Raw genomic sequence first — 6,000 nt, forward strand, 5'->3', positions numbered from 1 at the left:
TCCTTTTGCCCATGGGGGCACGGAACAGTCCCCAACATACAATATAGGGCAACGAACGCAATGTCCTGTATAAAATTGACAGTTCAACGACCCTTGTCCCATACCCCTTTGTCGCTCCTGGGACTCCATGCCCGTGTTCGGGATGACGACTCTGCAGCCGCAGATGCCGTGGGTTGCCAGGATGTGGCGGGGCAGGGCCAGGCCGAGTAGTGATCCGGGTACTAGGGACTGACTGGGTCGGCTCCGGGCCTGCGTGAAGTCCCAGGTCATCCTCACTGCATAAGGTGACCGCTACCGCGTAATAGCCCCGGGGAACAGTCCTCTTTAAAGAACGAGACGGAGGCAGCGTTCACATATATTTTTGCGTTGGCACCATCCTCACGTATAAAACCGTATCCACGGTCGACGTCAGTGTAAAAAGCTGCCCGCGGGTGCAACATCTGGCCATAACGTCCCCTCCTGGTTGGTGCAACTCTGCCCATACCTTCTTCTCCCGCTGTTTCTTCCTTTGAATAACCTCATCTATCCAGGCAGCCTGCCCAGGGGTGGGGAAAGAGCCCTCCGCCGGGTGGTGAAAGCGCAAAGCTCCCAGGGACATGGCCTTGCTGGAGATGACATGGTTATGACTAAGAAAATTTTTGTTGGAAGTGCATAATCCCCTGGATTTACAATTTTAACAGCATGATTTTAAAGATATTGCAATAAAGATGAAGTTTTAACGTCTATTCAACAATCTGATTTGGATGTTTGTTGCTGGAACTCTTTTGTTTGCTTGCTGGAGATAGGCCTGGCCTCCGAGGTTTGGGGGCAAGGTGCAGACCACCCTTCAGGGGTGAGGGGCCGTACAACAGCCTCGGAAGCGAGGCTGTCTACTATATGGAAACCCTCCTGCTACCCGCAGACAGCTCCTCCTATCTCAACTATTTGCAGAGTGCTGTATAACTACATACAATTAGGTCCCCATCTTGTGGACTATCTAGGTACTGCACTTTCCCTAGTACAAGTATTTTACATATATTCAATGATAAAGGACATAACATTATTTACACATAACGAGTCTTATACAGTAAGCGGAAATAAAAAATAAACAATCTTGGTAACCCCTTACATCGGCATCATACAGGTAGACGCAGCCCGGTCTTCCTCCTTACGTAAGTTTGCATTTTGTGTGTTGTGAATGCATGCCTGCATAACCATGTGTCTATGGTAAGTTTATCTGTGTGCTAATATGTGTGTATTGTATACAGTATGTGTGTGTCTTGTATATAAGTGTATGCGTGTACTCCAGTTATTAAACTTTTTCCTACGTATATGAAGTGATCAGGAGGCTTGGATTATTTAAAATAAGGAATCAATGTCTCTAGATTAGTATTGATTCCTACCATTGATTATTCACGTCTGTACCACATTGGGGCTTTAAACATTCTCAAGTCAGATGAAACGCTTGGGAAAAAAAACAGCATTTTATTGATGCTTCCAGCTACCCTGACAAACAGCCCATAACAATCATGTGTTCCAAAAATGTGAAAATGGAAATGTTTAATTATTATTGGATTCAGTCTCTACAGACAAAGGAAGGTCTAAATAATAACCTTCAGAGGGGCTACTGGGAATATCACACTGCCATTTACCTACAATTTGCCATAGGCCAATGCACATGAGGCAACAGCATATGTATAGTGGTTTCCCATTGTAACGGGGACCAGGTAGTTGTAGCTGACAGTGGTTGCTCTGTCATACCTTGGCCTCCCGCCACATACACACAATGTCCCTTCTGCAGTGTTCCTTTTTGTCCACTTTCTTGTCCATCAGAGTCCTCTCTGGTCGGCGGGGGACTTCTTTCTTGAAGTCCCATATAAATACAGGCAGAGTCAAGCGCCAATTTAAAACAAAAAATTTTACTCAGTTCTTTTCTCAGCTCGTCCAGTCCATACTTAGGTACAGCACAAGATTCTTGACAAAGCATAGCATTTTCTTTCCCTGTACTGTCCCTCACTTCTTTAGGAATATCGCAGGGTCGTACTTTTGCCTCCGGTACCGAAGCATTCTGTCTGGCCAGTCTAACTATCTTTAGGAGTTCCCTGTCTGTTTCACCCCGGACATTCAGACGTCTTCCTACGTAGCTGACAGTGACCGTTGCTCATGGGCCCTGGACGAGCTGGGCTCCTTTCCTCATACGTTGTGTGGCTCCCAGGCCCTACTAACTAAATGCTGGAAATCCTTCTAGCTTACCCCAGTTGGCCACTACATTTTTTGTAAAATGATACAGAATATGTGATGGAGCCTCTGATACAGATGTGAACATAACCTAATTAAAAATTCTCCACAACTGTAGACGTTATTAATCGATTATTCGACTTAATGGCGGCACCTCCTTGACTTCGTATGGTTGTGCTATACATAACTGGTTGTCTATGGTATTGTAAGTTAGAAACCATGGAGGTTCTTCGAGTTGTAGCACTGGAGGGAATCTAATATATCGTCAAATTACGCCCACTTTTCTATATTCACCCAGGAATTCAGACATCAGCTTTAGAGAGTTATTCACACACGTAGGGACCCATCAGTCTTTGAGACCACCTTGACGATGGTTGATGGGCAGATATAATTTGGCCAAATTTTATGCTAAGCGTCTAATTTTTTTTCCTAATATTCAAAAGCCGTATTGCTACTAATATATCACATATTCCACCTTGACATGCTTTAGCATGATAGAGTGCAATCTTTTTTTTTTACATTGTATATAAAGGTAGCTGCTACTGGTATGCACCTATTCAGACTAGCTTGGATGTGCCAGTCAGTCTTTTGTTATTTCTATGTGAGTTTACTGACTGAGCACTCCACCCTTCAACATGCAGTGATTTTAATTACAGCAGGTTCCTACCTACCCATAAATGCAGGCTTTGCGGAGAGAGGTGTCCACATTCACCCAGGAATACAGACATCAGCCTAAGGCCTCTTTCACACATCAGGTTTTCGCCGTCAGGCGAGATCCGGCGCTTTTGACAAAAACCGGATCCAGCGAAATGCAATGCCGGATCCAGTCCGCCCCCCCCCCCCCCCATTGACTTGCATTTGCGCCGGATCGCGCCGGATGGCCATGCGTTTCATCCGGTTTTCGCTGGATCTGGCAATGTGTCGCAATCCGGCGTCTGGAAAAAACGGCTACTGTAACGTTTTTTGTCTCCGGCGGAAAAGCCGGATCCGGTGCATCCGGCTTTTTCACACAATGAAAGCCTATGAGCGCCGCAATGCGCCGGATCCGGTTTTTTGGTCTGAGCATGCTCAGTAGCTCTGCCCACAAGACACATATATAAAAGCATGACAGTGGGACCCTCAGCCACACCCAACATGCCACCCAAGACAGGAACCAGGCGCAGGAGAAGGCAGGAGACCACTGCAGCAGCACCACCACCACCCCAAATGGAGCAGCATGCTGAACAACGGGAGGGGAGTCCAGCAGCAGATGAGAGACGGTAATTATCAAATCCCCCATTCCTCCAAACTAGGGCCATGAAATATCAAGATATTCATTGGCCCTTTGTTTCTTTTTATTCAACAGCCGCCCAAGAGATGCAGCAACAGCACTGGCAGCACTTGCAGCAGCAGCACCACCCACATGCATGGAGTGTGGCCAGCAGGAAGACAGCACATCTTCTTCTGGGAGCCCTCCCTCGCATCGTCAGCGTTTGACGGTAAGTTTTTATTTCCAAAATCCATCATCTCTGTAATATATGTGTATTCATTGCCTTTTATTTCAAAACCGGAATCACAAGATGAAGAGGAGCTCCCAGAAGAAGAAGGAAGGGGTGGACAGACACCTGGAGTGGGCTCACAATTGGTAAGTTTTTTGCATCAAACGCAGAAATACAACATCACACAACACATAGAAAACAATATTCTGCAGACCACACACAGCAAACAAATGCCTACATCCAAAGACATAACATTTTTTTTTTTCTTCTCTAGTCTTCCCAATCTGGTGCTCGGCCAAGAGGTCCTCGCAGTGCCTCCCAGGGTCGTCGGCGACAGCAATGCGGCGGTCACCAGCGTGTAAGTATAAATATTTTTGCTTTGTTTTTTTTGCACTTTTTATTTCATTTCTTTTGTGGAGGCTAATTATGTTATTTTTGTCTTTTTCTTTAACAGCCTTCACAGCGTGCTCCCGACTCTGACGGTGAGGATGGAGGGATTGATGTGGACCACCTCATCGATCTCGTCAGAGAAAGGGAGCCGCTATGGAATATGGCTGACCGCCGCCATGCTGACCTGATCGTTACCCGACGACTCTGGGAGGAAATCTGTTCGCTCCTTGTGGACCGCTGGGAGGACCTCGATGCTCGGGCCCAGATTAAAGAGCGTAAGTATATACAGTACCGGTTGCTTGATATAAACCCGGTACTTTCCTGCACGCAACCTCCGATCCTCACAAGATCTCCTTCTCTACTCCCCTCTTATCTCCTCTTCCCACAATCGCATACAAGATTTCTCTCGCGCATCACCCCTACTCTGGAACTCTCTACCACAACATATCAGACTCTCACCTACCATCGAAACCTTCAAAAAGAGCCTGAAGACCCACCTCTTCCGACAAGCCTATAACCTGCAGTAACCACCGATCGACCAAACCGCTGCACGACCAGCTCTACCCTCGCCTACTGTATTATCACCCATCCCTTGAAGATTGTGAGCCCTCGCGGACAGGGTCCTCTCTCCTCCTGTTCCAGTTATGACTTGTATTGTTTAAGATTATTGTACTTGTTTTTATGTATACCCCTCCTCACATGTAAAGCGCCATGGAATAAATGGCGCTATAACAATAAATAATAATAATAATAATAACCAGTGTTTCCCGAACTCCAGTCCTCGTGGTCCCCACGGATCATGTGTTCAGGATTTCTATTTACTATGGAAATCCTGAAAACATGACCCCTGGGGACCATGAGGACTGGAGTTTGGGAAACACTGATGTTGTATACTAACCACTCCTTTCTCATTTCAGGGGACAGAATTGTGAAGCGGTGGCGGTCTGTGAGGGATCGTTTCAAGAAGGAGTTCAATAAAGAGATGCGGGCCCCGAGTGGATCTGGAGGACGCAGGAGCAAGTACAAGTACACACAAGCCCTGTCGTTCCTCCGGGAAACAATGGTCACCAAAAGGTAAATATTACACCGCACATGTGAAAAAAAATGTTTCTATGTAACTTTTTTTTTTTCAGCCAGGGCCATACCATGTCACTATTTTAATTGTTTTTTTTTCTCTTTATTCCACAGCACGGTGAGCAGCACTCGGGAGCCTGCACGATTGGACCCTTCTGAGGCGATCCCTGAGGAGACCGGCACTGAGGGACACTTCGACCGCCCCGGTACATCTGCGCCTTCCCACACATTCGACCCATCTGTCCCATCCACCAGCACAGGAGCATCGTGGCTGCCTACATTACATGAAGCTGCTGGTGAGGAGATCGCTTTCCCTTTACCCCACCCTTCTGCCCCTGCCACCTCTAGTACACCTGCGGGTACTGGGTGGCAGAGGGGTAAGGAAAAGACTTATGCGCCAGAGTTCTTGCATCTGAATGCATCTTTCCAGAACTGTCTCAAAGTCTTGTCAGAGCAAATCTCCGCAGGCTTTCAGCAGATCAACTCCAGCATTCTGGAGGTGAAGACACTTCTGCAAACCATGCATTCAGAAGCAAGATCTTCTCCAAACCACACCTTTTTCAGGTCTGTTGTGGAGCGCATGGAAACGCTCTCTCCTGCCCAGCAGATGCATGTAATGCATTCATGCCACGGTGCTCTCCAGCACGTTACCTCCCAACCTCCTCCTCCCACCACAGTAGTTCCTCCAGCCACTTTCCATCCTCCCCCTCCTATTACATACCACCCACCTCCCCAGTACCAGCAACCTCCCCAGTACCAGACATCTCCCCACTTCCAGCAACCTTCCCCGTACCAAACTCCTTCCCCATACAACTTGCCATCAACATCATCTGCTCCTACA

Source organism: Dendrobates tinctorius, unplaced genomic scaffold (genome assembly GCF_039654945.1).
Source record: "Dendrobates tinctorius isolate UK_male_01 unplaced genomic scaffold, ASM3965494v1 ptg000203l, whole genome shotgun sequence".
NCBI classification, from domain to species: domain Eukaryota; kingdom Metazoa; phylum Chordata; class Amphibia; order Anura; family Dendrobatidae; genus Dendrobates; species Dendrobates tinctorius.